Below are 21798 nucleotides of genomic sequence, written 5' to 3'. Positions count from 1 at the left end.
CCCCAAAGCGCTTCACACTACATTCAGTCATTCACCCATTCACACACACATTCACACACTGGCGATGGCAAGCTACATTGTAGCTACAGCTGCCCTGGGGCGCACTGACAGAGGCGAGGCTGCCGGACACTGGCGCCACCGGGCCCTCTGACCACCACCAGAGAAAGGAATAAAAAGGAACCCAGCTTGGAGTGGAAGAGCCTCAGAAAAATAACAACATTGTTTCTGCCCTTGAGAGCCTGCTGCCTCATCAGAAAACTACTGATTGCTAGGGTCTAATGTTTCCAAATTTAACACAGCTGTGCTGTTTTCAAAAACTAATTTATACATTTGAAATTTCACGAATTCTCGTGTCTGAGGTGGCATGCTCTCCAGAGCAGGAACAAGGCCGAGGAGGAAATGCTCCGTTGGAGACTGGCGTGGCCTCTTCAGGGACTCCAGGATGGCCAGCTCCACCGCCGATGGACCGTCATGGGACCTGTCCCTCGACCGCCTTTGAGCTGTCCTCCTCTGTGGGCCTGTAAAACACAGCACAAAACAACACAAAGTAATGAGAAGGCTGCTACTAGATTTTCATTTTCAAAATTTAAAAAAAAAAATACAAAAAACAGGATATAAACAGATTGGTTGTAGATATTTAGTAAAGGTAATCACAAGGGAATCCAAGCGAGTAGTGATGGCCTGCTTGAAGCTGACGCTCCGAAGCGTGTGTCGAAAAAAACAACACACTGGTTCAGAAGCACTGTGTCGAGGCTTGCTTCGTTTGGCAAAAGTCACGTGACCAGTGACGTCCGAAGCTTCATTACGCACGTAACTGCTTCGGTACCTGATTCAAACGGATATAAGGAAGTGAATCATCCTCGGGATTCGTGGAGTGTGTTGATGGTGACAGATAGCGAAGAGGTGATCATTCCACTGACAGATATGGAGCCAGCGAGGAAGAGAGGACGTTCTGGCGTGTGGGAATATTTTGAGTTGATTTTGCTCAATTCATTTTATCTGCCGAAGTGAAAAACTTGAAATGTCCAAAATCATGTTTTCATAATGGAAATATCATTACAGCATATGACTTTAGGAACACTTCCATGTGAATTAAAGCTAATGAAGACTACAAAAATGTATTTGACACTATATGTACATTACATTGCTACAGTTTAGAAAATCATTTTGTTTATTGTTTTTAGGTGATAGTCTGCAGGACCCAGGAATACCTGCATATCTACCAACTTACAGTGTAGTCCCTGCACTCCACAGCCTCTTCTGTTCCATGCAAGTGGATTTTCTCCAGGGCAGGAGAAACTATTTCTAAGAAAAGAAACAGACTCAGCCAGCGCACAGTAACACTAATCCTCTTTTTAAATGTAAATAACAAAAGGGCTACCTGACATAGATCATGTTTTTACTTTGCAAGTTCTTGATTAGGGGTGGGTTTTGATTATTGCCTTTCTGATTACAATCCATGCTAAATTGAATAAAGTGATATTGATTCATTACAATCCTGTGTCGATTTGTAAATTAACGTTATTATGCCTGAAACGCCAGCATCTCAGGTTAAACCTCACAACATGTCGTCAAACACCATGCAGCTAAAACAGTAACTGGGAGCAGGTTTACGGATTCTGCATACAAACGTAAACACAGAGCGCGGACCCGACGCGTCAGAATCAGATTTTGGTGTGTCGTCGGGTCCGCGCTGTGTTTGCCTCTTTTTTCTTCGCTGGCTTCTGCAGCTGCAGGTTTCATAACTCTCTGTTTACATCTCTAATTAAGTCTCACATGTGTCAGCTTTCTTTTAATAGATACGAAATTATGGATATATACTGATAAATGACCAGAATTGTAATATTTCTGACTGAGGCAAGACTTTCCAGATTCCAATCAAATTGAATCGGATCCTGTATCGAATCAAAATGATTCTACAAATCAGTGACGATGCAGCCGTACTCAGCCCCCTAAGCATTTTCCCTTTCCAGTTCACAATCAATCCCACCCCTAGGTCAAAAATATGTATACGACAATTGGTCTAATCTAATATTTTGTATGAACCTGTCCAGCTGTCCAGTGATTAAATGACAAGTAGATGGAGGCAGGACTTCACAGCAGGGGCATACTCCATAATGTGCTGTGCAGTCTCATATGTATATTATATATATTGCTCACTTATTGTATTTACCAACATCAAGGACTTATGAGCAAAGAAAGGCCACACCATAGTGCATGTTTAAATAGGGAAAGTTTATTGATCAAAATGTATTACGCAAATACGCATTACATTTTTTTTCAGCCCCCCAATCGAGAAAACAAAACCAATTACATGTTCAAAGCAACGGAATGGTGGCCCAATATCAGAGAGAACTCCACTCTTGAGTGAGCAGTGATAATTGAGCAGTCCGTTTTATTCTGCAGATTCAAGCTGCTCTTTAAAATTTTCGCCACCAGATGTCACCGGAGAGGACTGTGTTGAAAAGCTTCGAGTAATGAACCGTTTTTCAATACAAGCTTCAGTGCTTCGGAAAGCTTCATTTGGCCATCACTACAAGCGAGTAAAAAGCTATCAGTGCCTGATGTACATACCTGTGGGTGCAGCAGCAGGAGCGGAGGGACCAGGGACTGGGGAGCCAGGAAAAGCATGTGATGGACCGAGCAGTGAAGGAAACTTAGGCACAGGTTAAAGTCCAAAAAATGATTTTTTATTTAACCCAAAAAACATAATTGGTTAACTCATGCAAAAAGAATCAAAATCTTGGGCCCATAAAAGAGGTCAAACTAACAAAACTCTACTCAAAGTTGACAACACAACTGATAACTCACACAAACTGACCTAACTTAACGAGACAAAGGGGAAACTTAAATAGTGGCTGATCAGCCCACAAAAACAGGAAAAGGGGTAAAAACACACAAAACCTAACTAAACCAAACATAATGAACTCCAATTCCCCCCCCATGGTCCTGAATTATGGCGTGAACCAATTTGTAGCCTTCCTTTAAAGCTCGCTCCGCCCCTTTTCCACCTCTTGGCTCCTTAATCAAGGGACTGGAACAGCTGCAACTAAGGTAACTCAGAAAACAAAAGATTAATCATACATAACAGTGTAAACTAAAATGTGCGCACTTATTTTAGAATGCAGTGTTATGTGGATATGTGAATGAATTCTAAACCAAAACCAGTTATTTATTGTTCTGTAAATAAATTCCTATATTTAAAGAAAGAAATGTGAATGCAATACTACTTATAAGCCTCTACACTAACATGGTGATATTACCACTGTGTGGCTGTAAGTGCAGCCATCACACACTCCCCCTCTTCAGATCTCTCCCTGGGACAGCGAGAGAGACAGTCTGCAGTGCAGTTATCCTTGCCGGGGATGTGGTTGATGGTGAACCGGAATGGCTGGATTGCAAGGTACCATCGTGTGATCCTTCCATTTGTGTCCTTCATTCTCTCTATCCATTGAAGAGCCTTGTGGTCTGTTTCCAATATGAACTCCCATCCGAGAAGATAATACCTAAAGGAGTCCAGGGCCCATTTGATGGCAAGTCCCTCCTTCTCGATGGTTGAGTATCGCACTTCCCTCGGAAACAGCTTTCAGCTGATGAAGGCCACTGGATGACGCTCTCCAGGCGGTCCCTGTAACAGAACAGCTCCCAATCCTCTCTCTGAGGCATCAGTCTGAAGAATGAAATTTCTCTCAAAATCAGGGCTGTGCAAGACTGGGCTCTTACTCAGAGATTGTCGTAGGTCCTGAAAAGCCATCTTAGCCTCCTCTGTCCAGGTGATCTTATTGGGACTTCGGGCACCAGTCAGATCCGTCAGAAGAGCTGCCCTGGCGGAGAAATGAGGGATAAACCGATGATAGAATCCTGCCATACCTAAAAATGATCTCAGCTGTTTTCTGGTCTCTGGCAAAGGACAGGATTCTATGGCGGTGACCTTATTGACTTGAGGTTTTATTACTCCATTTCCAATCACAAACCCAAGGTACTCAGTTTCAGCCTTGGCAATGGCACACTTAGCTGGATTAACAGTCAACCCTGCAGACTGAAGACGCCCCAATACCTTCTCCAGGTGTTTCAGGTGTTCTTCCCAGGTAGAACTGAAAATCACTATGTCATCAAGGTAGGCTGCAGCAAAATCAGACATGTCAGACAGTATCTGGTCCATCAGTCTCTGGAATGTTGCCGGGGCACCATGCAGTCCAAAGGGCATGACTTTAAACTGGAACAAGCCCCACGGGGTCCGGAAAGCAGTCAGCTCTTTTGAGCGCTTAGTCAGTGATACCTGCCAATAACCCTTGCAGAGGTCTATTGTTGTCAGGTATCTGGCCTTCCCAAGGCGCTCAACCATGTCATCAATGCGGGGAGTTGGATATGAATCAAATTGTGATATTGCATTCAGGTACCTGAAGTCTATGCAGAAACGGATACTGCCATCCTTCTTTGGCACCAGGACCACCGGGTGGCACCACTCGCTCTTCGAGGCTTCAATGATTCCTAGTGACAACATCAGGTCGATCTCCTCTTTCAACGGGATCAGTAGACGCTCAGGTATCCTGTAACTCATTCTCCTCACAGAAGCTCCATCTTTCAACACAATGTCATGTTCCACAATGTCCGTTCTACCAGGATTTTCACTGAACACATCTAATTTACACAGGTTTCTCACCTGAGCCTGTCTTTCCTCAGGAAGATGGTTTAGATCCAGGTCCTGAGGTTTTGGCAGATACTGATCATCCACTTCCTCCTCCTCCGAAACCTCCCGGATCAGAAAGACATCTGCTTTTGGTCTCTCCACCCATTCCTTAAGCAGGTTAATGTGCAGTATTCTGCTGGAGCGGGGCTGATCTGGAATAGCGACCTTATAGGTTGTTTGTCCAAGTTTCTTTTGGACCTCATATGGCCCTTGCCACTTTGCTAACAGCTTACTGTCATCACTTGGAAGAAGCACCAGCACCTTCTCACCAGGACTGAAGGATCTTTGCCGAGCTGACTGGTCGTACCAGGCCTTCTGGTGCTGCTGTGCTTCCGCTTTGTGGGCTTGGGCCAGCTCAGTCATCTTCTCCAACCGTTCCCGCATCTGGACAACATAAGAGACAACATTGACAGCCTGTGATCTTTCTTGGTCACCCTCCCAAGTCTCCCTTAGAAGAGACAAGGGGCCTCGTACCTCATGGCCATACAATAGTTCGAAAGGTGAAAAACCTGTAGAAGCCTGGGGTACTTCTCTATATGCAAAGAGGAGGTAGGGCAGCCACTGATCCCAGTCTGTACCAGTTTCATTGACAAATTTGCGTAACATTTGTTTCAGAGTCTGATTGAAGCGCTCTGTTAGGCCATCTGTCTGAGGGTGGTATGGCGTTGTCCTCAGGCTCTTAATCCCAAGGAGCTGGTACACCTGCTTCAACAAAGTGGACATAAAGTTAGTGCCACGGTCAGTAAGAATCTCACGAGGAAAACCAACCCTTGAGAAGAACTGTATGAGACAGAGGGCGACTGCTTTGGCTTTTATTGATCTCAAAGGAAAGACCTCTGGATACTTTGTAGCGTAATCTGTCACAACCAGCATGTAACGGTTGCCTGCCTTGCTTCTTTCTAGAGGACCAACAATGTCCATCCCTAGCCGTTCAAATGGAGTGCTGATAATTGGTAGAGACTGGAGAGGAGCTCTGGAGGGGATTTTAAGAGAAGACTTCTGGCACTGAGGGCAGCTTTTACAGAACAGTGTCACATCCGAGCGCACACCAGGCCAATGAAAATATTTTCTAATGCGGGCCATGGTTTTGTGCTTTCCCAAGTGGCCAGCCCATGGAATGGAGTGTCCCAAGGAGAGCACCACCTTCTGGACTGCTCTAGGAACCACCAACTGCAATGCTGAACCCTGCTGACGATACAGAATGCCATCTTTCAGGAGAAACTCCCCCTTGCTGTTCAATTCTTGCTCAGTCCCTTGGCTCCTCTCTGCAGCTTTCTGGAACAAAGATGTTAGAGATGGATCGTCATGTTGCATTTCAATAATATTAACAGGGATTTTGAAACCCAAAGGTAACTCAGGCTCTATGCTAGGAGCTTCTCGAACAGCAGTATGTAGAAACTTCTCTTGCCTTCTCTGTCCACGTGACTTACGAGACTTCCCGGGTGCAGTCTCTATGTCCGCATCATAGAAGGGCAAGGCACAGAGTGGGTGTAGGGTCTCCTCTTTCTTCTTAGCTTGAGCTCTTGTTACTGCAACATTGCATGTATGCCTAGGATTCAGCAAGTCAAACAACACAGGCAGATCTTGACCCAGCACTACTGGAAATGGCAGATTCTCTGCAACACCAATATTTAGAATATAGGTTTGTCCTTGTACCTTGATGTACAGATCTGCTGTTGGATATGATCTCTCATCTCCATGAATGCAGCGAACAGGGATTGTCTCCACATTAACTTTATTTGCGGGTACAAAGTCTCGGTGCACAAGAGTCTGAGTACTTCCTGAGTCAACAAGGGCCTTTAATGGTTTCCCATCAACCTCAACTAATGTCATTTTGAAACCATTCTCAAACTCCACTTTAGGCTCCACACTTTGTCGGGGCACAAAACACATCTGAGTTATTTTTGTAGAATTCTTTGGGCACATAGGTTTTGTGTGGCCCTCCATCCCACACAAATAACAAATCACAGTCTTGGGTGGAGGTCTTGACGGCATATTGACAGACTGGCTCTTTGGAGGCTTACTCACCCCTGCTTTCTGGTAGTGAGGGACAGATTTTGAACCATCTCTCATTTTCCATGCTGTGTGGCTCCATGACTGTCCTTTTTTCCGTGCCGCCACAAACACATCAGCCAGCTCTGCAGCCGCCGCTGCAGAGTTTGGATTGCGTTCTTTAATCCATATCTGTAACTCAGGAGACAGCATTCTCAAGTATTGTTCTAAAATTAATATTTCACTAACCTCATGCACCGTTTTTCCTTTTGGCTTCACCCACTTCTCATATAACTCTTTCAATCTTGCATATAGTTCTTTTGGATTCTCATCAGGTTTTACCTCCAGTGAACGGAATCTCAGTCTATATGTCTCAGGATTAATGTCATATTTTTGAAGGATAGCTGCTTTCACTTTGTCATAGTCTAGAGAGTCATCCATATCCATATGAACATACGCACCTCTTGCTTTGCCAGTGAGTAAAGGAATCAGATGAAAAACCCAGTCCATTTTTTGCCACCGGCAAACTACAGCCATGCGTTCAAATGTTGTTAAAAATGTTCAATATCATCCTCCTCTGTCAATTTTTCCAGCCTCGGTTCATAAAAGCGAGACTGACCTGACTGAGGATGTATTTGCTTATTACTGGAGCCAGCACAGGGAGGATCCTCCTCTTCAAAGGACTCTACCTCTGGTTGTTCAGGTTCCTCCATTTGAGGCTCAGAGACCTCCATTTGAGGCTCAGGGACCGGGGAGGTACGAGCTTGCACTTCTACCTGCAACAGCTGAAACTGATGTTGCAGTGCTCTAAAGCGCTGTTCCTGGCAGGTAAACTCCTCCCTTCTTCTTGCTTCCTGGGCCTCCTGCTGACCCATATGAGAACGAAGCATGGAAATCAGTTCTGACATTGTCGGCTCCTTACCTTGGCTCTCAGTACTATCCACCCCTCCAGAGGCTCCATTTTCCTCTCCTCCTTCTACTTGCTCTACAACTCCAACTGGCTGGTTTTGACAATCTCCTTTTGCTCCTCTGCCACTCCTTCCCATTCTGTGCATGGCTTGATAAGTGAAGAGGGGAAAAAAGAGAAAAAAAATCCTGTGCCTTCAACTGCTGATCCCACTCCTGACACCACTTGTGATGGACCGAGCAGTGAAGGAAACTTAGGCACAGGTTAAAGTCCAAAAAATGATTTTTTATTTAACCCAAAAAACATAATTGGTAGTGATGGCCCGCTTGAAGCTGACGCTCCGGAGCTTGTGTCAAAAAAAACAACACACTGGTTCAGAAGCACTGTGTCGAGGCTTGCTTCGTTTGGCAAAAATCACGTGACCAGTGACGTCCGAAGCTTCATTACGCACGTAACTGCTTCGGTACCTGATTCAAACGGATATAAGGAAGTGAATCATCCATGGGATTCGTGGAGTGTGTTGATGGTGACAGATAGCGAAGAGGTGATCATTCCACTGACAGATATGGAGCCAGCGAGGAAGAGAGGATGTTCTGGCGTGTGGAGATATTTTGAGTTGATTTTGCTCAATTCATTTTATCTGCTGAAGTGAAAAACTTGAAATGTCCAAAATCATGTTTTCATAATGGAAATGCCATTACAGCATATGACTTTAGGAACACTTCCATGTGAATTAAAGCTGATGAAGACTACAAAAATGTATTTGACACTATATGTACATTACATTGCTACAGTTTAGAAAATCATTTTGTTTATTGTTTTTAGGTGATAGTCTGCAGGACCCAGGAATACCTGCATATCTACCAGCTTGCAGTGCGGTTCCTGCACTCCACAGCCTCTTCTGTTCCATGCAAGTGGATTTTCTCCAGAGCAGGAGAAACTATTTCTAAGAAAGGAAAGAGACTCAGCCAGCACACAGTAACACTAATCCACTTTTTAACTGTAAATAACAAAAGGGCTACCTGACATAGATCATGTTCTTATTTTGCAAGTTCTTGATTAGGGGTGGGTTTTGATTATCGCTTTTCTGATTACAATCCATGCTAAATTGAATAAAGTGATATTGATTCATTAAAATCCCGTGTCGATTTGTAAATTAACGTTATTATGCCTGAAACGCCAGCATCTCAGGTTAAACCTCACAACATGTCGTCAAACACCATGCAGCTAAAACAGTAACTGGGAGCAGGTTTACGGATTCTGCATACAAACGTAAACACAGAGCGCGGACCCGACGCGTCAGAATCAGATTTTGGTGCTTCGTCGGGTCCGCGCTGTGTTTGCCTCTTTTTTTCCCGCTGGCTTCTGCAGCTGCAGGTTTCATAACTCTCTGTTTACATCTCTAATTAAGTCTCACATGTGTCAGCTTTCTTTTAATAGATACGAAATTATGGATATATACTGATACATGACCAGAATTGTAATATTTCTGACTGAGGCAAAACTTTCCAGATTCCAATCAAATTGAATCGGATCCTGTATCGAATCAAAATGATTCTACAAATCAGTAACGATGCAGCCGTACTCAGCCCCCTAAGCATTTTCCCTTTCCAGTTCACAATCAATCCCACCCCTAGGTCAAAAATATGTATAGGACAATTGGCCTAATCTAATATTTTATATGAACCTGTCCAGCTGTCCAGTGATTAAATGACAAGTAGATGGAGGCAGGACTTCACAGCAGGGGCATACTCCATAATGTGCTGTGCGTTATCATATGTATAATGTATATATTGCTCACTTATTGTATTTACCAACATCAAGGAGTTATGAGCAAAGAAAGGCCACACCATAGTGCATGTTTAAATAGGGAAAGTTTATTGATCAAAATGTATTACGCAAATACGCATTACATTTTTTTCAGCCCCCCAATCGAGAAGACAAAACCAATTACATGTTCAAAGCAACGGAACGGTGGACCAATATCGGAGAGAACTCCACTCTTGAGTGAGCAGTGATGATTGAGCAGTCCGTTTTATTTTGCAGATTCAAGCTGCTCTTCAAAATATTCGCCACCAGATGTCACCGGAGAGGACTGTGTTGAAAAGCTTCGAGTAATGAACCATTTTTCAATACAAGCTTCAGTGCTTCGGAAAGCTTCATTTGGCCATCACTAATAATTGGTTAACTCATGCAAAAAGAATCAAAATCTTGGGCCCATAAAAGAGGTCAAACTAACAAAACTCTACTCAAAGTTGACAACACAACTGATAACTCACACAAACTGACCTAACTTAACGAGACAAAGGGGAAACTTAAATAGTGGCTGATCAGCCCACAAAAACAGGAAAAGGGGTAAAAACACACAAAACCTAACTAAACCAAACATAATGAACTCCAATTCCCCCCCATGGTCCTGAATTATGGCGTGAACCAATTTGTAGCCTTCCTTTAAAGCTCGCTCCGCCCCTTTTCCACCTCTTGGCTCCTTAATCAAGGGACTGGAACAGCTGCAACTAAGGTAACTCAGAAAACAAAAGATTAATCATACATAACAGTGTAAACTAAAATGTGCGCACTTATTTTAGAATGCAGTGTTATGTGGATATGTGAATGAATTCTAAACCAAAACCAGTTATTTATTGTTCTGTAAATAAATTCCTATATTTAAAGAAAGAAATGTGAATGCAATATTACTTATAAGCCTCTACACTAACATGGTGATATTACCACTGTGTGGCTGTAAGTGCAGCCATCACAACATACCTGTGGGTGCAGCAGCAGGAGCGGAGGGACCAGGGACTGGGGAGCCAGGAAAAGCAACAGGTGATGGCTGTGGTGCATAATCAGTTGACTCTATCAAGACAATATTAAATGTTAACAGGTTGAAAACAATAGTCATAGAGAAATTATATACAGTGGTCTCTCATTTATTCCAGCACATGAACAGTAGTCGCAGTTCTCACAAGTTGATTCTCAAAGTTCAAACCTTTGTCGATTTTAAAACGTAAAAGTATTATTATGCCGCGCTTTTTCTCCTTCTGCGGCGCCACTTTCGTGCGCCTTTTTCCCTCAGGTGTGTATTTCCGAATGAGGTTCATAGTTATGAGTGTTTTTGTGCTGTCTTTTCTATTGGACGTGATGGTTATCAAAACCAAACATGATAAGTTTGGCAAGCGCAGGAGACACGACACGGAGGAGATTTGTCAATCAGGCTGCAGAATGCAATGCACATTGTTGAAAGCTGTACGGTGCAATAAAAAAAATCAGCGAAAAGGCGAGGCAGTGACAGATGAACAGTGGGACCACTGTATACTGTTTATTAATAAACAAAATATATTCCTATATGACAACACGCATAAATTAACTGCCTACATTAACCCTTTAAGACCTACCATAGAACCAAGTCCGCCAGAGCTTATATTATATTTTTACATGCTGTGGAGCCATTTTTGGGAGCATTTCAAGTTGATATACATCAATACAACCATTATAGCCCAGATTTTAATAATATGTCTGCATTAAGTGCATAGTAATTACATAAATTGCAAAAAAGCGCAATAAACTACAAAAAAATTGAAAATCGTTTTTGTTTTTTTAACATATATTGCTAGTTACAGAAATTTAAGAGGCTTATCCCTCAAAATTGTAAATACAAAAAAGTTGCACAAACTAGTTTCCCACCACAGGAAATTTATTTTAAGTGTCTTCATAGTTTTATTTTTGAAATACACCAATTTTCATATACTGCAAGAAAAACGAAAATAAATATTATAATGCAAATTTGCAAAATAACAGCATATGCATCAAAATAAACTATTTCCAGCAGTGCAATATGAGTCCTAAGCATCCCAGAAACGACACAGAAAGTCATAAAGTCAAACATAACTTTTAAAAACACAAGTATAGACTCATAAGGCCCCAATGGTAAAAAAAACTACATTTCCGCAAAATGACGTCACGTCCGGTTTCGGGAAGGTCATGGCGGACATGCGATAGTTCACGCCGATGGACGTAGGAAGTGTTATGAACAGCTACTCGGATCGGCAAAGCGTGTTTCTGGAATATTATGTTTTTGTTGCTGCAAGTGCTTTTTATGCAGTTTTTGCAAAGCTATATGTGGAAGGAAACTGTGACCTAGGACAAGCTGATGGCATAAGATGTAAGTACAACTCCTCCGGTTTCATATGCAAAAAAAATTATTGCGCTAGCTTACGTGGTTGCAGTGCTACCGGGATTTAAAAATAGTTAAGCAAAATGGAGCATGTCCGCTCCGACCGGCTCTAAAGGTAAACATACCTTCTGACTGACACTCCCCTGCTGCCTCTCTGGGCTGTCCCTGGTCCTCGGGGGGTAAGTTCTCCACAGTCCGCACCATATTGCCGCTTGTCTCCCGCGGGGCGAGGAAAGGGTCCAGAAACCCCATGACCACGAAGAACTTCCATCTCTTACCCGATCCTGCTGCATCCTACTCCTCTTCTCCTTATTATATGTGTCCCTGAGGCTCTTCCACTTTCTCCTGCAGATGTCCTCTGAATAAACACATTATCTTGTTAGCAGAAAGGTATTTGTACATCAGTGGGAAAATAGCGGGACAGTAGGCGAGCTTGCTAACTTTTGCGTGGCTTCATCGGGTCAGTCTGAAAATTCAAAAGAAGAATGAATGAACTTACCAGGTTGCCCGATCTCCTCACTTATGTGCCTCCAAGCTAGGTCCTTTTTATTCCTGTCTCAGTAGAAGTAGCAGCTAGCATCATATAGCTCTGGATGATTAGCCACGACACTGATGAGCTTTTCCTCCATGTGACAAAGTGGCTAGGACAGAATTCATTTGCCATTTGTCACTTGCATATATTATTATTTTGTGTTCTGTTATCCTATAGTCTATCATAATGCTTTAATGTAAACACAGTAGTGATGTGTCGGTCGTGAACAAAAAGGCTCTTAGAGCCGGATCTTCGACGTGAGCCGGCTCCTTATCACGAGCCGTGGGTTGTTGTTGTTTTTTTTTTCTCTCACCCTCTCTCTCGCACTTTTTTTTCGCTTCACTCCGCATGTACTCCCTTGTGCTTTGCGCTGGGAAGGGGGGGGGGTGTAGTTACACTCGCAGTAGCACAGGAACAGGAGGGGAGGGAGGGAGAGACGGAGAAAGAAGGCCAGGGACAACAACTCACATTAGAAAGGTATAGTAATCATCGACAACTATTTTCAGTTGCGGATGATTCAGAAAGTTTATTCATGCTGGCCTATATGACAGAGAATATGCATCTTCTTTTTGTTTTCATATTTAAATTTATATTTAATTGTGTTGTGGTTTGCAGTGTTTTGTGTGGTTTCACTTTAAATTTGTTTAAAAGGAAAAAGCTGAAAATTTAAATAGTTAAAAGTTGAAATGTAAAAATATTATTTTTTGTATTATATGATTTATTACATTTTATGTGGAGTGAATAAATAAAAGTATATTTACGGTGGCCCCTAGAGACAAAGCACGTACAAACTCCAAAACACGTAAAAACTCCAAAACACATACAAAAGACAACAGAAGTGCTCCAGAATGCTAGGCGCAGTGTTGAGCTTTTGTTACCTAGTGGCTACACAAGCCAGCAAGTACCAACGATCGGATTTGGTGTGTGGTAGTAACAGGTAAATGAACATTTTTGTTTAATTATTTGAATGTATATGAGTGCTTGTGTATGAGTACACAAACCATACACATATGCTTTCAATTGTGTAATTTAAGTGATCTAGGTAGCTCTGTTTTGGAAGTTCAGTTAACGCTAGAAATGTGTTTTGGAGTTTGTATGTGTTTTGTCTCTAGGGGCCACCGCATATATTTATATATAAACATATATAAATAAAAACACTTTTTTTTACATTAGTAATTCCTTTTGTGCATAATTTTATATTATTGTTAATAATAAATTAATTAAAGCAACAAAACAACCTGAAGAGCCGGTTGGGAGCCGAAAGAGCCGGCTCTTTTTAATGAGCCGAGCCGAAAGAGCCGGAAATCCCATCACTATAACACAGCACATGTAACCTTGGCTCTACATACTATCCCGGGTCTGTTTGTGGTAGCATTGGTCATATTCATTTCATCTGTGCAAATGTACTTAAAGCTAAATGTCACTTCATCATTAATTGATTTGGATCTTTCATTTGTTTATGTAGTTTGGTTATACTTACCATTGTCTGTTCCTTTGAGCAGGTCCTATGTGTAAAACAGGTATGTGGGAAGGGCCGCCCCAATACTGCCTGATTTTATAGGATATGATGTCACTGATCATGTCAATTGGGTGTAACCAAATGAAGGGGTATTTCTTTTGTGTAAAATTGTTTATTTCATTTAAAATAACCTCATGAGTCAGAGTAAGTGAAGAGATTGACTTTTCAAACTGTTTAGTTGGGTGAATGAGTTTGTTAAGTGGAAAAATGATTTTATTCCTGTTTCTTTGTCTAGACTGTGTTATTTAGTCTACCCTGTTTTCCCAATGGTAGAAGTTAATGAGATCCAGGTGTGAGTGGAATTCTATATAAAGCAGGTGAAATTTTGACTGACAGGTTCTTATGTTTTTGTGACACAAATTGTTGAAAGGTGACGCCAGAAAATAAAGAACACTTAAAAGAAACTTGAACAGTCTGCAGATGCTGTCTTCCTATCACTTTCCATGCTGCTTTTGTTACGCTACTTCACACTCCATACTGAATAAAGAATGAAGGGCTTTGGCTGGATCTTTGACCTAGGTCAGAGCCACGTCACCAGGCTCCTGATTGGTTGTCGCGGCGCGAATTGACGCTGGAGTTCAGATTTTTCCAACTCGAGTGGTAGACGCGAAATGCGCGTATGCACAAAATGCAACACAAAAACTGATGCGCGTGGTTTCATTCGTGCTTCCGAATTTTCGCGGGTCATCACGCCTCTACATTAACTTTACATGTAAACCTGACGCTCTGGCCGCGTCTATCGCATTTGGTGTGAACAGAATGTTTGAACAAGAGTGCTGTCTCACATTTTGTCAGATCTAAGAAATTTTTATTGTAGTATTACCTGGGGAACATGCCCCAATCGCATCAAAAGCATCAATTAATGTATTTGGTTTTCACCAAACACATTAATTGAATTGATGAAAGCATGAAGTTTACCATAGAGGATACTAAGGAAAATATGTGAATTTTCCTGGACTGTGTGGTTACTAATGAGGAAGGAAGCCTCAACAATGAAGTTTACTGGAAATCCACACACAGACCAGTACTTACTCTTTGACTGCCACCACCCGATGGAACACAACTTGCGGAGATCAGAACCCTACACCATCAGAGAGAGAATGTTCCCTCAAAGGCAGAAGGGGAAAAAAGGAATACTCACATGTAAAGGAACCTCTTAAAACATGTGAATATCCCAACTGAATCTTCATCAAACCAGATGCAAAGGAAATAATGCCAGACACCAACTAGGTAGAAACAGAAATACAACAGAACAACATTGCTCTCTTTTATGTGGTAGGTTTGTCAGAGATGTCTGACAAAATCTGCTTCATTTGCTATGTTTGTTGTTGTTATTGCTTGTGTGCAGTGTCCTTGAGTGTTTTGAAAGCCGCTTTCTTAAATCAAATTTATTATTATTATTTATTTCTACAACAAAACTCCCAAACACAAGCTAAACAATATAGTGTAGGAGTATAGGAGAACCCAAACAGCCACGCCTGAAAGCTCACATGGCACAACAGAGAAGAACCACCTCAACAGGACTGCGTCTAAAGTTAAAAGGGCACTATTTCAAGGATGTCATCAAGGTCCACCGTGAACAACCGCTATTGAATAGAGGTGGAAGTTTACAACACCACCTACAATGCAGTCAGTAGGCCACCTAATGGATGGGGTTCTTAGTCCCAGGTGATGGTAATGACATCTTTTTTTGTTTTTTTGCATTTTGGCTCATGTGATGACTCACATAATCAATAGTTGGTCAATGGACAAAAGACTCTTGGATGAGAGGTGAGTTAATTTCACAAACGTACACAGACACAATTAAAAAAAATCAAATAAAACGCACTCTACTCTGAATAACATGCATTAATTAGTATCACCATGTAAAGAGCAGGATGCATTGTATGAATGAACAAACAGAATAACTGATATTGTTTTTCCAAGAAAGCTGAAACTCTTTTGCAGTTAATCTCCATGCATAAAGTGACACACTACATCGAACATGTAATGTGTACAGCTCAGAATTTGGTATTGAGCTGCCAAGAACTTACAGTTTGCAATTAATTCTAATAATAATCCCAACCTTCAGCACATGGGAAAAAGACAAAGATTATGGGCTCAGATTGTGGTCATAAATGTTTTGTACTTTGTGTGTGTGTAAAAAAGATTTGTGTGTGGATTTAGCCAAAAAATACGTGTGAAACTCTGCACTCAAGTTTCAAGTTACAAGTACGAATTTTGACCCTATTTTTCTTCCTTTCATCTGATTGGCCAATGTCATGTCAATTTAACTATCCAATCAGAGAACAGATGGGTTTGGCTGTTGGAGGGGTGCTTTTTTGAACTGCAGGTCCTTGAGGAGTAAAAACATGTATCGCTAATTCATAACAAAGAAGGCATTGTAACTAGCCCCACTAGTGTCATTTCAAATGTGAAATGTTTTTACTCCTCAAGGACCTGCAGTTCAAAAAAAACACCCCTCCAAATTATTATTAAAATCCTTCAAAATTCTGCCAACCCAAACATGAGGCACTACCTGCTGTGGTGACCTCCTGTGAATAATTGAGCAGCTAAAAGTCATTTAAATGTAGTATATCTGCATTTAAGACTGTTGAATTCTAAGATTCCCTTCATCTAATTAGTATGTTAATGAATGTTATGGGGCCAAATCAGTGCACTCTTAGAAGTAGAGGTACAGTAAAAGTCTATTTCTTTCCCAATTACTGGGCCTCATGCTCATTTTTAGCACATTTCACAAACAGTAAAAGGTCTGTATTTGTACAGATTCTTCAAGTTTTTAAGATGCAATATTAGAAGATATTTTCATTTTGTATTTGGATGGAAAAAAGTAAAATGTGAATTTTCTTCATACATTTTAAGATGTGGTGTGTTTTGGGAGCCTGAGATGTTCCGAGAGAGATGGAGTCTAAGGCTACGTCCACATGTACACGGGCATTTTTAAAAACGAAGATTTTCTGTTTTCGTTTAGAAAAAAAATCCCATAAAAGCCAAAAACGTAGGAAAAATGCTGCTAGGAACATGCCAAAGCAGCAGGTGGCGCTATATTCCTATATTCCGTGTAGAAATGTCGGCCAATCAGAAGTCAATAAACCTGGGCGGAAAAGAGTAAACAAAGATGGCACATAGAAGCAGAACTGAGTCGTATGTGTGGAGAGACAGTAACTGTGTGTGTATATGTAAGCATTTAAACACTGCAGAGAGAAAAATTAACAGTAACATATTTTGTCTACGTCCGCCATTGTAGAAATTCATTTCACCGAAACAATAACGTGGCGCACAGTGTGACGTCAAAAAATGTGCACACCTTTGACGCTGCGTTTTCTCCGTTTACCTCGTCCACACGTAAACGCAAAAACTGAGTTTTTGAAAATATCCACCCTGGCAGGAGTTTTTAAAAATCTCAGTTTTCAGTGACCGAAAACGCAGTTTATGTGTGGACAAAAGGCGCAAAGGCATAGAAAAATCTGCGTTTTCAAAAATACCCGGGTACGTGTGGACATAGCCTAAGACCTGACCTGACACATAGACATAGACAAACAGGCACACACAGACACAAACGCTTATGCACACACTCTAAACATGAGTGCTGAGTATAGAAATACTAAGCACTCGCCTAACATGGAGAGTATAGAAATACTCAGCACTCGCCCAACATGGAGACAAAGAGAAATGAACACTGTACACACACTTACAGGGCAATTGGCCCCAGACTCAGGAGATGGTTCCCTTTACTCTGGGGTGGAGATGAGCAGACTGGCCCCGGGTCTTTAACATTCCTGCAGTTTAAGTAATTGGTGTGTGTCATTTGGCTTTGAATAATATTGCCTACAGGAAACTGAATTTGTCCTAACACAGAACGCTGTGGAACTCCACAATTAACTTTTGTGAACTGAGCAATAAATCAGATAAAAAAATCAGAGACACTAGATAAAAACTCTAAGAAAGGGCCAGATGGATTATAGATGACCACAAATGCCAGAGACTTCTGTTTATGGCTACACTTCTCCCTCAACATCACCCAGCCTGCCTGTTTTTTCCAATTGCTTAGGGCAAAGTCTTGGGGGAAAGCTCACGGTGGCTTTGCTACCTTTGGCCGGACTGACTACAGGGGCCTGGCTAGCTACAGGATTTTCTAGGGTCTGGAGACAGGTCTCCATTTCACTAATCCTGGCCTCCAGAGCTGTAAACAGGCTACATCTACTACAAGTATCTTTAGTAGTAAAGGAGGCTGAGGCTGAGCTAAACAATTGACGCGCTGAGCAGGAAAATGTGGGACAGACAGGTAAAAAAGCCATGGTGCTAGTGACTTGGCTATGAGCTAAGCTAAGCTAGCAATTCCCAAAAGACAAAAAGAATGAATATTATGAATGTAATTAGCAGGAAAATGTAAGTTCTTATCTAAAGGGTTTTAGTGAACAAAACACCACTGTGCCTCATTGGAAAAGAGAGTGGAATAGTGGCATAGTGGAATAGTGGCAAAAAACATACCTTTTCCTATTTTTAGACAAATTAGACATATTTTTCTAATTTTAAGGTGCAGAATTGTTGCCAAAGTTTTAAGATGGTCTTGAGTTTAAAAACACAAAAATACGAATATTCTTTGTCAAGCTTAGAACAGTGTTCCGACCCAGGAAGCCATTGTTCCTTTAAAGGTACAATAAGGTAACATATTTTCTGAGAGTGCAGTGTATTTGGGATATAACTGAGGATTTATTATAATTCCCAGTATCTCCAGCACCTTTACCTTACTATTCAGTTTGGGATTCATTGGTATAAAACCTTCCATTCCTCAGATTCCCCAAATCATATTGAAGAGACGGCACACGTCATACCAATATGATATGTGCCCTCAAATGTAATGGAATCTGATTTATTTCCCCCCACACAATAAAAAATGTCACACAGAGAGTTGCTTTTTCTTCCTGCCAAAAACACTCCCTGCCTATATTGGATAATTTCCGCAGGATGTCATGCCACTGAATTCCCAGACCAGCTTGCTATTATCGGGGGTTTGAGTGCTGGACGGATCGGAAGGAAACGCTTCATCAAATGTGACCCACTTAGCTGCTGGAGAGGCACCAAAGGACCACCGTGGCAATTATTTAAACCTCTGCTTTATTATTCATAATTAGCAGACACTGTACAAAGTCTGAATGTGTGTGTGTGTATGTGTGAGAGCCTGTGTGTCTGATAAAGCCCTCCTGATAACATGCCACCTCTATGCAGGAAAAATAATAGAGCAGAACAATTTGTATGCATAGCTGAGAGTAAAAAAAAAGAAGTGTGTGCACATTTTTAATGTTGGACACAAATGTGTAGAATATGCTTTATAAATTTCAGTTCATAATTTCTATGTTTCCCTTTTGTAAACATATACACTACCAGTGAAAAGTTTGGACAAAACTTCTCATTTAATAGTTTTCTTTAGTTTTACTACTTTCTACATTGTAGATACATACTGAAGACATCAAATACATGAAGCAAGATACAATGAATTATGTACCAAATTGAAAATTGAACACTGAATGTGTTTTATATTTTATATTCCTGAAAGGAGCCACCTTTGCTTTGTTGACAGTGCTGCAAACTCTTGGCCTTCTCTTAATGAGCTTCATGATGTTGTCACCTTAAATGGTTTCACTTCACAGGTAGGCCTCATCAGGGTTCATTTGTGGAATTTCTTGCCTTCTTCATGGGGTTGGGACTATCAGTTGTGTTGTGCAGAAGTCAGGTTGGTACACAGCTGACAGCCGTATTTGACCACTGTTAGAATTCATATTATGGCAAGAACCAATCAGCTAAGTAAAGAGAAACCTCAGTCCATCATTACTTTAAGACAGTGGCGTCGTTAGGCTTATTTTAGGGGTGCTGAAGCCTCCCTAAAATATTCTTAAGCTTTTTTTTTTTCTACTTATTCGATTTTTTATTTTATTTTACAGAACTTGCAGACAAATTCAATATAAAGATGCAGGAATATGAGTTTAAAGAAATAATAATATAAACCTGTCGCTATTCACATAAATATGATCATAACTCGCTTGGTCCCTTTCACTTTACACTGTTAAGGTAGCGTCAGTGCTTCGTTATCCAATCCGTTCCAGTTGTTCACAGGGGACATCCACATTACCGAAAATCCAGTCCTCGTTTTCACTGCTACTTTACACTCCGCTTGTATACACCTGCGGACACACTAGCGTAAATGCGGCAAACAGCAAGAAATCATGGATATACGCAAGTTTTTCAAGAAAGTAAGTCTTCATCGCTGGCTGGTAGTAACAATTAGTTAGCTCCAGCTAACAGCAGAGAGTCCCATGTAATTAATGAACCAGGTGCTCCCATTTTGATAAATAAAAACCTGGCTAGCGCACTAAGTTAAATTGTTAGCATAATGTTAATTTCTGTCACTCGTTTTAGCTCTGAAAAATTGAGCTGAGCTCATTCATGTCACGGCGAGTGGGATGAGCCGTGTGGAGGAAATGAAGGAGGATCCAAACGCAGGCAGTAGTGGAGAAGTGAGGGTGGTTTATTAAGCACAAAATAAGGACAAACAGCAAATGGAGCTCAAACTAAACTATACTGAGAAACAACTAAACTGTAGCGCAGAAACCAGAACATGAAGCAGGGCGAGCAGAGACAGACAATGGTAGACAGCAGGGTGAACACACGGGTGAGACATGGTAGATACACAGACGGACCAGCAACTACAATGATGGAGGACACGACTTAAATACACACAGAGAAACACGGGAATTACACACAGGTGGTGGACACAGCTGGGAACAATCAGTAAGATGAGGCAGAGGTAAAACTGGACACACTCACATGAGACACAGACCTTCACAATAAAACATCACACGCAGGCTCGACATCGAGAGACAGACAGGAAATGACACATCAACTAAACCCACATCTTAAACCCAGATAAACAGAAACATGGAACTCTAATAATAGACATCATAATCATCATCATTAACACAACAAGAGAACAAGAAAACAATCCCTGATGCAAAATTACACCAAAACATAATAAACTCAAAATACTGGGTCCCACGGACCCAGAACCGTGACAATTCAGGTATGGTTATCATCAGTGGAAATAATAATAATCACTCCTCCATCCCCATTAACCTGTAGGAGTCAGGGCAGAAGATCACAGAGAGGGAGAGGGGAGAGACCCCTGCTGGAGAGGTGAGTCAAAGATTTCACAGGATGGAGTCATTTGTGATGCAGATAGTCTGATTAGAATTTTATGGAACTCAATATGGATATGAAATATGAAACATTTCAGTCACGGTACAACATATAAGACCTGTTTAACTTGAGCTTTTATTTAGGAGAGTCAAGGTTAGAAAGTGGAGAGAGCAAAGATATATATATATATATATATATATATATATATATTAAAAAAAACAAAACACCCAGCACGCCCCTGCGGGCGGTTTATCCTTCAAGCTCGGGTCCTCTACCAGAGGCCTGGGAGCTTGAGGGTCCTGCGCAGTATCTTAGCTGTTCCCAGGACTGCGCTCTTCTGGACAGAGATCTCCGATGTTGTTCCCGGGATCTGCTGGAGCCACTCGCCTAGCTTGGGAGTCACCGCACCTAGTGCTCCGATTACCACGGGGACCACCGTTACCTTCACCCTCCACATCCTCTCGAGCTCTTCTCTGAGCCCTTGGTATTTCTCCAGCTTCTCGTGTTCCTTCTTCCTGATATTGCTGTCATTTGGAACCGCTACATCGATCACTACGGCCGTCTTCTTCTGTTTGTCTACCACCACTATGTCCGGTTGGTTAGCCACCACCATTTTGTCCGTCTGTATCTGGAAGTCCCACAGGATCTTAGCTCGGTCATTCTCCACCACCCTTGGGGGCATCTCCCATTTTGACCTCGGGACTTCCAGGTTATACTCGGCACAGATGTTCCTGTACACTATGCCGGCCACTTGGTTATGGCGTTCCATGTATGCCTTGCCTGCTAGCAT

General features: G+C 41.7%; 2 long non-coding RNA genes across 7 annotated transcripts in view; one reads left to right on the top strand and one right to left on the bottom strand.

Moving 5' to 3' along the window:
• Positions 1 to 21798, top strand: part of LOC112436393 (uncharacterized) — a 305941-nt gene that overhangs the window by 272407 nt on the left and 11736 nt on the right. The gene's annotated exons all lie outside the window — the stretch shown is intronic.
• On the bottom strand, positions 9402 to 12527 carry LOC143413696 (uncharacterized). The gene is made up of 3 exons (XR_013094301.1): positions 12263 to 12527; positions 11889 to 12121; positions 9402 to 10445 (listed from the first exon to the last, which is right to left on the bottom strand). It is a non-coding gene; the product is annotated as an uncharacterized LOC143413696 (long non-coding RNA).

The sequence above is a fragment of the Maylandia zebra genome, linkage group LG2, assembly GCF_041146795.1.
Source record: "Maylandia zebra isolate NMK-2024a linkage group LG2, Mzebra_GT3a, whole genome shotgun sequence".
Taxonomy (NCBI): domain Eukaryota; kingdom Metazoa; phylum Chordata; class Actinopteri; order Cichliformes; family Cichlidae; genus Maylandia; species Maylandia zebra.
The sequence above is the reverse complement of the archived record's forward strand: the minus strand, read 5'-3'. Positions and strand labels throughout refer to the sequence as shown.